The 14,381-nt window shown below is 40.0% G+C and overlaps 1 pseudogene; it reads left to right on the top strand.

Moving 5' to 3' along the window:
* Positions 1-4,064: 4,064 nt before the first annotated feature.
* On the top strand, positions 4,065-6,664 carry LOC133661314 (transcriptional activator protein Pur-alpha-like; annotated as a pseudogene).
* Positions 6,665-14,381: the final 7,717 nt, after the last annotated feature.

Here is a 14,381-nt window from a genome sequence, read left to right as displayed (position 1 = left end):
TATTTGAATAGACTGCAAATGTTCCAACTGGAAAACTTCGTTATTTTTTGCAAATATTAGCTCATTTGGAATTTGATGCCTGCAACATGTTTCAAAAAAGCTGGCACAAGTGGCAAAAAAGACTGAGAAAGTTGAGGAATGCTCGTCAAACACTTATTTGGAACGTCCCACAGGTGAACAGGCTGATTGGGAACGGGTGGGTGCCATGATTGGGTATAAAAGCAGCTTCCATGAAATGCTCAGTCATTCACAAACAAGTATTGGCGAGGGTCACCACTTTGTCAACAAATGCGTGAGCAAATTGATTAAGAACAACATTTCTCAAGCAGCTATTGCAAGGAATTTATGTATTTCACCATCTACGGTCCGTAATATCATCAAAAGGTTCAGAGAATCTGGAGAAATCACTGCACATAAGCAGCCAGGCTTAAAACCAACATTGAATGCCCGTGACCTTCGATCCCTCAGGCGATACTGCATCAAAAAGCGACATCAGTGTGTAAAGGATATCACCACATGGGCTCAGGAACACTGTCAGTAACTACAGTTTGTCGCTACATCTGCAAGTGCAAGTTAAAACTCCACTATGCAAAGCGAAAGCCATTTATCAACAACACCCAAGCATTAAATACTAAGTTAATGATCATTTGCCAAAAAACTTTTCGAAGTTTCTCAGTTCAAACATTAAATATCTTGGTTGAAAAGGATTTGCAAATCATTGTATTCTGTTTTTATTTACCATTTACTAGAGATGGCCGATAAATGCTTTAAAATGTAAAATCGGAAATTATCGGTATCGTTTTTTTTATTATCGGTATCATTTTGTTTTTGTTTTTTTTGTTTTTGTTTTTTTATCAAATCAACATAAAAAACACAAGATACACTTACAATTAGTGCACCAACCCAAAAAACCTCCCTCCCCCATTTACACTCATTCACACAAAAGGGTTGTTTCTTTCTGTTATTAATATTCTGCTTCCTACATTATATATCAATATATATCAATACAGTCTGCAAGGGATACAGTCCGTAAGCACACATGATTGTGCGTGCTGCTGCTCCACTAATAGTACTAACCTTTAACAGTTAATTTGACTCATTCTCATTAATTACTAGTTTCTATGTAACTGTTTTTATATTGTTTTACTTTCTTTTGTATTCAAGAAAATGTTTTTAATTTATTTATCTTATTATTATTATTTTTTTAAAGGACCTTATCTTCACCATGCCTGGTTGTCCAAATTAGGCATAATAATGTGTTAATTCCACGACTGTATATATCGGTATCGGTTGATATCGGTATCGGTAATTAAAGAGTTGGACAATATCGGAATATCGGATATCTGCAAAAAGCCATTATCGGACATCCCTACCATTTACACAACGTGCCAACTTCACTGGTTTTGGGTTTTATACACAAATGGTGAAAAAGAGAGGACCTAAGATGGAACCTTGAGGAACTAAAGTTGAACAAATGACGGCCCCTGAAGTAAACAAGCTACATCAACACCTAAGTTACATGAATCACATTACAAAAAAATATGTGTAATTGCCAAAAAGGAGAGGACTTAAAGGGGTGCCTTGAGGAACGCCTCATTTATGTAAATCCGACGTGTATGACCCCACTGTTCTATGTTTGCGAGCAAGGCTGGAATGCCAATGCAAGGATCTTCCAATGTGTTTCACAGTCAATCACATTTATCCCAACGACATCCCCTGATCTGAACCCAGATCCGGGCAAGGGCAAACTCCAAAAGCCCGAGCTGGGAAAAAGAAGAAAGCTTGGGAAGGGGACCCAACTTCTTGGTAAACAGCCAGGTGGGTAAAGTTTCCAGCAGGCCTGGGTAATTATTTTGCCACGGGGGGCCACATTTAGAGCAAAAAATGTGTCGAGGGGCCAGTATATCTATTTTAGGAACACTAATACAAAACCTCACAATAATGTCTGATTGAAAGCTAAAAACGTTATGACAGACCGCCATAAAAAACAGAATGGAATTTTATTTATTTTTTTACTGAATGAGACACCCAGAATGTACATGGAAATAAAGAATGTGGGATTTACAATATTAACTAAGAACGATAAAACACTGAATATTGACAACATATGAACACCCATTCTCGATCGACATATTTTACAATAAAAAAAATGCAACAAACAGCGAAATATGAACGCAAAGGGGGAAAAAAAAAAACACCTACAATCTGATATATGTTATATATCACTAAGCTTTAGAACTTTGTTGTAAAAATCTCCTTCCGCGTCTGCGGAAACGCTCCCCACCCACACTGCTTGGTGCCTCGTCTGAGCTGCTGTGACTTGGATTACCATAGTATCTAATTAGATTACCATAGTAACTAATTAGATGACCATAGTAACTAATTAGATGACCATAGTAACTAATTAGATGACCATAGTAACTAGTATATCATGCAAAAGCACAGATTCCAACCATTGAAATACTTTGTACAGTTCAGGGGTGTCCAAACTTTTTCCACTGAGGGCCACACACGGAAAAATGTAAGCATGTGGGGCCCATTTTGATATTTTTCATTTTCAAACCATAACAAAATATATTTAAAAACATGTTTTAACCTTTAAGGCTCCCGGGGACCATAAAGGGTCTCAGTCATTAAAATGTTAAAAATAAGTCAAATTATTATTATTATATTTTATTTAACGCTTACAGTACATCTCTATATCAACTTCAGGTTGATTTTCTGTCAAAGACAACTTTGTTTTTTATAGCAAAACTGGAAATATGCAGTATTTAGGAATTAGAGCTCTAAAAGATCAATAATGCAGGACACCATTGATTTTAATTCTTCAATATTTTTGAGAATACAGTGAAAATATTAATAAAATCCCACTAAATATATTTGGGATCCAAAAGGTCCCCCACTCATAAAGTGATACATTTTTATTAGTTGTTTTTTTTTACTTTCAACACTTAAGTTACGAGATCAACTTCAGATATATCTGTCCATTTTATGCTGGAACTATTATTTTGTTTGTTTTTATGCTCTTTTGTGAAATAAATCTTTGATGTTTTTATATGGCAACCACACAATATATGCAATATTTTTTTCCACATAAAACATTTTAAAGTGACATTTTTGAAGTAATTGGAGCCTTGAATAGGTCAATAATTCATTATAACATAGATTTTTTTGTCTTTTTTTTTTTTTTGAGCAATGGCAAAAAAAAGACAAATAAAGAAAGACAAAAGAAAAAAAAACAGCCTGCATGGCAGCTTTTGTGTCAACATTGCAACTTTTTCTAGTTAGATTTCACCCCATACCACTTTTTTAAATGTTTATTTTTATTTTTGCAATACTATCTGTTAAGAATTCTCCAAGTTTATCTACGTTTTCAGATACTTTATTTTGAAGCATTTCATGACAGTGTCACTTCCGCTTCCTTCCTGTAGGGGTCACTTCCGCTTCCCTTTTGACGTGTGTTAATGTGTGCTGACTTGTTTCTCTGCTACGTTTAATCGGTGCTCTAGTCATTGACGATGTGAGTATGTTGATTATTATATAAGACTAATTTAGTTTGTTAATAGACATCACTGTGTTTGTGTAACATTTAGGGGTGTTTTAATAATATTATTGATGCTGTGTTGTCAGAATGCTACGAGCTAACATCTCCCTGTTAAGGATAGCATTGCTGCTGCTAATGTGGCTAGCTCATATGCCATTGTGGAAATGCAATATATTATGTCTCTAGTATTTTACTTTGAGCATATATATATATTGTTGTTTAGTTAAATTACATAAATGTTGATGGGTGTTTGCTTGTGGTTTACAGATACTAACTAACTAACTAAATGAACCTAAACCAATGGGTGAGGGCCGACATCCGGGCAACTGAGCTACATACGGGTTCTTCGAGCCATAGCAACCAGACTGGCGTTGAAAACAAACCGTTGCCATTACTCTTTAACCTGTCGACCTACGCTGGTTAAACCCGTCATTCTGCCTCAAAAATGCCGAAAAACTGTGTTATTTTTGGTTGTGCTAACCACGACTGGAAACAGGGAAAACAAAGGTTGTATTTTGTTCTGCCAAAGCGTGATAAAAGCCCACAGAGACGAGACAAATGGCTCGCAGCTTTACACCGGGAAAACGAACGCTTCTACTTGGACGTCAAGCAGAACGCCAAAGGCCGCTTCTTGAAGATAGCCGAAGTCGGGGCCGGTGGCAACAAGAGCCGCCTCACGCTGTCTATGTCGGTGGCGGTCGAGTTCCGCGACTACTTGGGGGACTTCATCGAACACTACGCCCAGTTGGGTCCCAGCAACCCGGGCATGGTGCAGGAGGAGCCGCGGCGGGCCCTGAAAAGCGAGTTCCTAGTGCGGGAGAATCGGAAGTACTACATGGACCTGAAAGAGAACCAGCGGGGATGGTTCTTGAGGATCCGGCAGACCGTGAACAGGGGGCCCGGCTTGGGGTCAGACCATCGTGCTCCCGGCGCAGGGACTTATCGAGTTCCGCGACGCTTTGGCCAAACTTATTGACGATTACGGCGTGGACGAGGAGCCCGCGGAGCTGCCGGAGGGCTCGTCGATGACTGTGGACAACAAGCGCTTCTTCTTCGACGTGGGCTCCAACAAGTACGGCGTGTTCACACAAAGTTGTTGATAACTTCCGCGTCTCTTTCTTAGGAGCGCACAGGCTAAGCTAACTAGCAAGCTAAGCTAAGCCTGAGAAGCTTTAAAGTTCACTGAGACGAGTCTGACGCAAATAATACATTTTCGTTTTTTCACACGATATGCGAATAAGTAAAAATGCGTAAATGAAGGATTTAACGCCGACTTCCAAGCCACAACGCTCGTTAAATGCTTTTTCTGTCAATGCTGTGTTCGCTGTGAGCTGGTTTGTTTTCAACGAATTCCCGGTTGCTAGGGGATTGGTAGGCGGAAGTGACGTAGGTCCGCCCTCACCCATATGCACCATTAAAGTTGGAGGAGTCCAAATGATGACTGTGTGTTCTCTGACCGGAACCCCAACATGGTCAATATTTGAAAAAAACAGTCGCAGAGTTTAATACTCAACACTATCAATTTTGCAATTTTTGCAGAATGTTTGGCGGGCCGGTAAACAATCAGCTGCGGGCCGCAAATGGCCCCCGGGCCGCACTTTGGACACCCCTGGTATAGTTGAAGACTTACGGTCATTAGAAAACATCACTGCACATCATAATGGCAGCTACACTTTCCATCTTAAAGATCGAAAAAAAATATTTTGGAATGTCCGGCGGGCCAGATTGGAAAGCGTAACGGGCCGCATGAGGCCCCCGGGCCTTAATTTGCCCAGGTCTGGTTTACAGATTACAGCAGGGGTCACCAACCTTTTTGAAACCAAGAGCTACTTCTTGGGTACTGATTAATGTGAAGGGCTACCAGTTTGATACACACTTAAATAAATTGCCAGAAATAGCCAATTTGCTCAATTTACCTTTAACTCTATGTTATTATTAATAATTAATGATATTTACACTTAATTGAACGGTTTAAAAGAGGAGAAAACACGAAAAAAATGACAATTAAATTTTGAAACAGAGTTTATCTTCAATTTCGACTCTTTCAAATTCAAAATTCAACCGAAAAAAAGAAGAGAAAAACTTAAAAAAAGAATTTATGGAACATCATTGGTAATTTTTCCTAATTAAGATTAATTTTAGAATTTTGATGACATGTTTTAAATAGGTTAAAATCCAATCTACACTTTGTTAGAATATATAAAAAATTGGACCAAGCTATATTTCTAACAAAGACAAATCATTATTTCTTCTAGATTTTCCAGAACAAACATTTTAAAATAAATTCAAAAGACTTTGAAATAAGATTTAAATTTGATTCTACAGATTTTCTAGATTTGCCAGAATAATTTTTTTAAATTTTAATCATAATACGTTTGAGGAAATATTTCACAAATATTCTTCGTCGAAAAAACAGAAGCTAAAATGAAGAATTAAATTAAAATGTATATATTATTCTTTACAATAAAAAATAAAAAAATTACTTGAACATTGATTTAAATTGTCAGGAAAGAAAAGGAAGGAATTTAAAAGGTAAAAAGGTATATGTGTTTAAAAATCCTAAAATCATTTTTAAGGTTGTATTTTTTCTCTAAAATTGTCTTTCTGAAAGTTATAAGAAGCAAAGTAAAAAAATTAATGAATTTATTTAAACAAGTGATCGAAGACCAAGTCTTTAAAATATTTTCTTGGATTTTCAAATTCTATTTGAGTTTTGTCTCTCTTAGAATTAAAAATGTCGGGCAAAGCGAGACCAGCTTGCTAGTAAATAAATACAATTTAAAAAATAGAGGCAGCTCACTGGTAAGTGCTGCTATTTGAGCTATTTTTAGAACAGGCCGGCGGGCTACTCATCTGGTCCTTACGGGCTACCGGGTGCCCGCGGGCACCACGTTGGTGACCCCTGGATTACAGTGTTCCAAGGAGCACTCGAGTGTTTTTTTAGGGATTTGCTGCAAAAACGGTTGCCTCCCAAATTTTGACCTGAACTCGGGGGCCCGCATGGTGTCATTCCCGGGGCCGCCAGTTGAATAGCCCTGCTTTAAGATGTATAGGAGGTCTGGAAAAAGGAGAACCCTGCAAATAACGGCTAATACATAATCCTCCAAATTCAGACTGTAGGAATGCGGGAATATGAACCAGATCCTTAAGTTATGGGATGTCAAAGTGTTGCCACGTCTGGGATTTCGCCGTCTTCCACCACTGCCTGGGGCGGGAAACTCCACTCCGCTCGCACACATCGGCGGCATGGAAAGGTAATTGCTTCTTGCATTATTTTTTTCTTTCGCAGAGTGTCAATGACATCCAAGTTAAGGGGATACATGTGCATGGAATTCTGCATGCACCAAAACATGGCGTCTTTAGTAAATGGGCTTATGTATAAAACCCAAAACCAGTGAAGTTGGCACGTTGTGTAAATGGTAAATAAAAACAGAATGCGATGATTTGAAAATCCTTTTCAACCTATATTCAATTGAATAGACTGCAAAGACAAGATACTTAACGTTCGAACTGGAAAACGTTATTGTTTTTTGGCAAATATTAGCTCATTTGGAAGTTGATGCCTGCAAAAGGTTTCAAAAAAGCTGGCACAAGTGGCAAAAAAGACTGAGAAAGTTGAGGAATGCTCATCAAACTGTCAAAACGTGGACTATGGGGTGTTTTGTTTTCTCGGAATGTAAAGGAAAGTTGGAGCGGGCAAGGCGTGAAGGTAAAGACATATTTATTTCAACACTATCAAAAGCATACTTGCCAACCTTGAGACCTCCGATACCGGGAGGTGGGGGGTGGGTGGGCGTGGGCGGGGGCGTGGTTAAGAGGGGAATACATTTAAGCTAGAATTCACCAACTCAAGTATTTCATATATATATATATATATATATATATGTATATGTATGAAATACTTGACTTTCAGTGAATTGTAGCTATATATATATATATATATATATTTTTTTTTTTAAATTATACATATAAATAAAAGAAATACTTGAATTTCAGTGTTCTGGAGGCTATCCAGTAGATGGCAGTATTGTCCTGTTTAAGAGTCTCACAACATTGCTGTTTACGGCAGAAGAACTGCTTTACGGTAGACTAAACGTGACTGCTGTTGTTGTGTGTTGTTACCGCGCTGGGAGGACGTTAATGAAACTGCCTAACAATAAACCCACATAAGAAACCAAGAACTCGCCCTCGATCATTCTACAGTTATGACGTCATTGGGCAGGAAAGCTGTTTATATTGTGGGAAAGCGGACGTGAGAACAGGCTGTCCCCACTCAGGTCCGCATTGAGCTGGAGGGGGCGTGGCCTCCAGCTCCGGCTGAATACCGGGAGTTTGTCGGGAGAAAATTTCTGCCGGGAGGTTATCGGGAGAGGCGCTGAATACCGGGAGTCTCCCGCTAAAAACGGGAGGGTTGGCAAGTATGATCAAAAGGAACAAACAAAAAGCGCGCACAAGGGCGGAAGTACAAAACTTGGCTATGAACAAAATTAACACATAAACAGACTAAGGACATGAAACAAAACTTACTTGGTCAAGCATGGAAAGATCATAGAACTACGGCGTGGACGCGTAATCATGGAGGTATCAGAGTTAATGTCGTCAGGCTGACTTCCGGGCAACAATGGGCTTAAATAATACAGACATGATTTGTGACAGGTGCGCGAGTGCAAAACGTGAGACAGGTGAAACTAATGAGTAGTCATGGTGACAAGGCAAGGGAGTGAAAGCAGGAACTAGAAAGTGCCCAAAAACCAAGCAGAACATAACTAAACAAAAACATGATCAACAGACATGACACAAACACTTATTCGGAACATCCCACAGGTGAACAGGCTAATTGGGAACAGGTGGGTGCCATGATCGGGTATAAAAGCAGCTTCCATGAAATGTTCAGTCATTCACAAACAAGGACGGGGCGAGGGTCACCACTTTGTCAACAAATGCGTGAGCAAATTGTTGAACAGTTTAAGAACAACATTTCTCAACCAGCTATTGCAAGGAATTTAGGGATTTCACCATCTACGGTCCGTAATATCATCAAAAGTTTCAGAGATTCTGGAGAAATCACTGCACGTAAGCGGTGATATTACAGACCTTAGATCCCTCAGGCGGTACTGCATCAAAAAACGACATCAGTGTGTAAAGGATATCACCACATGGGCTCAGGAACACAGTTAAAACTCTACTATGCAAAATGAAAGCCATTTATCAACAACACCCAGAAACGCCACCGGCTTCGTTGGGCCCAAGCTCATCTAAGATGGACTGATGCAAAGTGGTCTGACGAGTCCACATTTCAAATTGTTTTTGTAAACTGTGGACGTTGTAAAAGAACCATCCGGATTGTTATAGGCGCAAAGTGTAAAAGCCAGCATGTGTGATGGTATGGGGGTGTATTAGTGCCCAAGACATGGGTAACTTACACATCTGTGAAGGCACCATTAATGCTGAAAGGTACATACAGGTTCACTGGTTTTGGACAATTTAAAAAAACAGCCTTATATGGTCAACCCTCAAAGAGCCAGCCTGACTCAGAGAGACCGACAAGGTGCTCAGGTATGCCAGCTATGGTGGATTATCTGCTGGAGGTCTGACGCAGGCTGGAGGGAGCCGTCCTCAGTCCCAAGTTAGGACTGTTTGGGACTCGTCACCAGGAGCTGTGTGGCGAGGAAACGGCACATCCACACAACGGGGATTAACGTTTAACCGGCTCTGTGTCACACACCTGTCTTTAGAAAAGCCGAGGGGAAGCTGTGTGCGCACGCTCCCTCGCCGACTGTTGATTTACCTCATTCAACAATTACCTCTCAGAGGTGGCAAGAATTCCAAAAATGAGGAACGGCTCCGCTCCACCCATTCACCCGGAGCTTTCCCACTCATAAAAAGAGCAGAATTAGTGGGCTAAGCTCCTGTGGTGTCGTAGCACATCTAACCCCGAGAGTTTCACCTGTCACTACCAGTTATGCTTGGCTCTGGAAAGTGACTCATGTTGAGCACGGAGGTAGAACGGAGAAATCTTCGCTTATAGTCGACTGCGGTGCACATCAGAGAGACAGGCCATGAATAAAACCATATTGTAAACATGCTGGGTTTCACACAAATATTACAATAAATGGAATTATCGCCTCAGTTGTTTGGCAACAACGGACGCGATAATTAAAGCTGATTGACCCAAAACCCATAGGGATGTGACTCTTACATACCTCTCGATTCCATTTGATTCTGATTCCTAGGTGATGATTCGATGCAGAATCTATCCTTGATTCAAACTGATTTTCGCAGTATATTATTTGGTACAAAAATGATCATAAAACCTTTGTAACACAAATTCCAGAAGCTCATCTTGGCTGCTAACCTAGGACATAGACGCATAGCAAGTAAGTGCGGGTATGGCCTATCTAGCAAATATTATATGTGTATGTATATACAGTATATATACAGTACATATATATATATATACATATATATATATATATATATATATATATATATATATACATATATATATACACATATAAATATATATACATATATATGTACGTTAGGTCAGGAAAACACAGAGGCTATTTCATCCCTACAAGCCTGTTTCGCAGGTTTCCCTGCTCTTCAGGGGATTTAGACATAACATAAAGATACAAAGCGTATTAGAAAATATCGTGGAAACAAACATGTCCATATCATTCAGCTTACTGTGTCATTAACCTAACTTAATTATTTATCGTGGCCACTAGGTGTCGGCAAAAAAACTAGTACCACGCCATGTATGAAGAGCAGGGAAACCTGCGAAACAGGCTTGTAGGGATGAAATGGCCTCTGTGTTTTTTCCTGACCTAACGTATATTCCGCTCTACCCCGGTATTGAGCACTGTATAACGGATAAACCACAGAAACCTTGACTATATATATATATGTAACATTTATTTATTAATTTATTATTTTTTTATTGACTTAGAATTGAAATAAATACCAATCGCGATTCGGATATGAATTGATTTTTTGGAGCACCCCTACAACCTCATATAGTTCAGTTCAAATGTATAAACTAACTAAACTAATATATATATATATATATATATATATATATATATATATATATATATATATATATATATATATATATATATACACACTTTTTCACTTCCGATACGATATTGATATTGAAGCCTTAAGTGTCGGCCGATACTGATATTGATATATTGATATCAGCACGGTTCATTCCTAGTGTGGAATGTTAGATACGGCTTATATAAGTGAAACTCAGAGAACAATGACAGGTATGAAAACATCTAACTTATTTATTATTAACTTTCTGGAATGGACTTACAGTATACTGTCTTTGAGTTGAAGTGGCATGGTACTGTTTTTTTTTGTTGTTTTTTTTTGGCGACACCTAGTGACCACGATAAATAATTAAGTTAGGTTTAATGACGCAGTAAGTTGAATGATATGGACGTTTGTTTTCACGATATTTTCTAATAGGCTTTGTATCTTTATGTTATATGCAACTATGAATATTTGATACTGGTTTATTTTTTACAAAATGTGCTAGTTTTGGCTGCAATATTGTCTAAGTCACAGCAGCTCAGACGAGGCACCAAGCAGTGTGGGTGGGGAGCGTTTCCACGGAGTGGTTCCAGAGCGGCCAGCCTGAAAATGCGGGTGTCAGGGACAGACTCGGAAGGAGATTTTTACAACAAAGTTCTAAAGCTTAGTGATGTATCAGATGTATCAGATTGTAGGTGTTTTTTTTTTTTACCCTTCGCGTTCATATTTTGCTGTCTTTGTTGCATTTTTGTTGCGTTTCGCTTGATTTTAAAACATGTCGATCGGGAGTGGGTGTGACGTTCATATGTTGTCAATATTCAGTGTTTTATCATTCGTAGCTAATATTGTAAATCCCACATTCTTTATTTTCATGTACATTCCAGGTGTCTCATTCAGTAAAAAAAAAAAAAAATCCATTAAGTTTTTTAAAGGCCTACTGAAAGCTACTAGCGACCACGCAGTCTGATAGTTTATATATCAATGATGAAATCTTAACATTGCAACACATGCCAATACGGCCGGGTTAACTTATAAAGTGACATTTTAAATTTCCCGCTAAACTTCCGGTTGAAAACATCTATGTATGATGACGTATGCGCGTGACGTCAATCGTTGAACCGGAAGTATTGGTACACCATTGGATCCAATACAAAAAGCTCTGTTTTCATCTCAAAATTCCACAGTATTCTGGACATCTGTGTTGGTGAATCTTTTGCAATTTGTTTAATGAACAAAGAAGACTGCAAAGAAGAAAGTTGTAGGTGGGATCGGTGTATTAGCGGCAGACTACAGCAACACAACTAGGAGGACTTTGAGATGGATAGCAGACGCGCTAGCCGGCGACCTCACCTTGACTTCCTCCGTCTCCGGGCCGCCGACCGCATCTATGATCGTCGCTCCGTCGATCGCTGGAACGCGGGTGAGCACGGGTGTTGATGAGCAGATGAGGGCTGGCGTAGGTGGATAGCTAATGTTTTTAGCATAGTTCTGTGAGGTCCCGTTGCTAAGTTAGCTTCAATGGCGTCGTTAGCAACAGCATTGTTAAGCTTCGCCAGGCTGGAAAGCATTAACCGTGTATTTACATGTCCATGGTTTAATAGTATTGTTGATTTTCTGTCTATCCTTCCAGTCAGGGGTTTATTTCTTTTGTTTCTATCTGCATTTAAGCCCGATGTGCTATCACGTTAGCTCCGTAGCTAAAGAGCTTCGCCGATGTATTGTCGTGGAGATAAAAGTCACGGTGAATGTCCATTTCGCGTTCTCGACTCTCATTTTCAAGAGGATATAGTATCCGAGGTGGTTTAAAATACAAATCCGTGATCCACAATAGAAAAAGGAGAAAGTGTGGAATCCAATGAACCCTTGTACCTAAGTTACGGTCAGAGCGAAAAAAAATACGTCCTGCACTGCACTCTAGTCCTTCACTCTCACGTTCCTCATCCACGAATCTTTCATCCTCGCTGAAATTAATGGGGTAATCGTCGCTTTCTCGGTCCGAATCGCTCTCGCTGCTGGTGTAAACAATGGGGAAATGTGAGGAGCCTTTCAACCTGCGACGTCACGCTACTTCCGGTACAGGCAAGGCTTTTTTTTATCAGCGACCAAAAGTTGCGAACTTTATCGTCGATGTTCTCTACTAAATCCTTTCAGCAAAAATATGGCAATATCGCGAAATGATCAAGTATGACACATAGAATGGATCTGCTATCCCCGTTTAAATAAAAAAAATTCATTTCAGTAGGCCTTTAAGGCGGTCTGTTATAACGTTTTTAGCATTCAATCAGACATTATTGTGAGGTTCTGTATTTGTCTTGCTAAAAATAGATGTACCGGCCCCCAGACACATTTATTTCTCCAAATTTGGCCCCTGAGTCAAAATTGCCCAGGCCTGATGTAGCCTAACACGTTTACCTTTTATAAACGACTAAAACAAAAGAAAAGACCAACTTAGTGTGCTTTGCATAAGTAAACACACTGCAGGACTGCTTGTATCAGATGCAAGCCAATATCATTCTAAACATCCTTTTTTTCCTCTTATGATTATATAAAACATTTTTTAAATCATATGTTATCAAATTTTTTGAAATATAAAGTACCTTTTGATTTTCTATATTCTATATATTCCCTCTCTAGTATATACAACACTGGAATTAGCAACGACAAGGCCTAAAGAAGAACATGTAACCCAATCTGCCCGGACTTGAGTGAGCTGACATATCTGATGACAGCTCAGCGATAACACAGTGACACCCACAACACACACACACACACACACACACACACACACAACCCCTCCCCGCCGACACACTCAGGCAATCACTTTACCCGGACTCCTGTCCTCCCCGTGGCTACCGTAGCCACGACACACGGTCAGAGAGAGGCGGGGTTACAGGTAAGTAGTCCTGACGAGTGACAGCGACAACCACCACATGGTTGAAGGCCATCCCCACTCCTGAATCCCCTTTCACTATCCGACGCTTTTGGTGGGCGGCGGGATCCTGATGATTCCCACAGCGTGATTGACAGTTCTCCTCGGGGCCATGTCTGGAGCCACTTACCTCATTCTCACTAAGGGGGTTAGGGGGTTCGAAGCCGGGTTATTCGGGGTCACGGTGAAAGAAAGCGGTGTAAAGCCAGGCCCGGGGGGGGTCAGGGCCAGAAACGGAAACTAATGTCTTCCCGCTCGGAGGCTAGGCTTATGAACGCTAACTGATTTAGCAGCTATATAAATGTAAAAGTATCGGCACATAAATAAAAAACTACGGTTAGGGTTTTCAGCACTTGGCCTACGGCTATTATTCCTACTTTAATATTCATGTGTTCGGCTAACTGACACCGATAACGTTAGTTAATATCATGGTGGGTGTTACGTTTGGACAGAGGAAGGAGACGTCGTAGACAGGAGGGACGTCGTATTAGCTCTATTTCAGTGGTTCTTAACCTGGGTTCGATCGAACCCTAGGGGTCCGGTGAGTCGGCCTCAGGGGTTCGGCGGAGGTCAAGACACACCCGACTCATCGTGTAAATAAAAACTTCTCCCTATCGCCAACTTCCGGCGCCCCTTACAAAAAAGGTGAGAAACAGGTAAACGCTGTGGTGGGGGGGGAGAAAAAAAATTATTCAGTCTAAGCCTGGTTTTCCCCTGGAGATGGGGTCCAGACTGAGGCCAAGGGGGGAAAAAAACAAAACAACTCATAGCCATAGCACACATAAACATACACTACCGTTCAAAAGTTTGGGGTCACCCAAACAATTTTTTGGAATAGCCTTAATTTCTAAGAACAAGAATAGA

Source organism: Entelurus aequoreus, linkage group LG12 (genome assembly GCF_033978785.1).
Source record: "Entelurus aequoreus isolate RoL-2023_Sb linkage group LG12, RoL_Eaeq_v1.1, whole genome shotgun sequence".
In the NCBI taxonomy this organism is placed as follows: domain Eukaryota; kingdom Metazoa; phylum Chordata; class Actinopteri; order Syngnathiformes; family Syngnathidae; genus Entelurus; species Entelurus aequoreus.
Note: the sequence above shows the minus strand (reverse complement) of the source record. Positions and strands in the feature narration are given on the sequence as shown.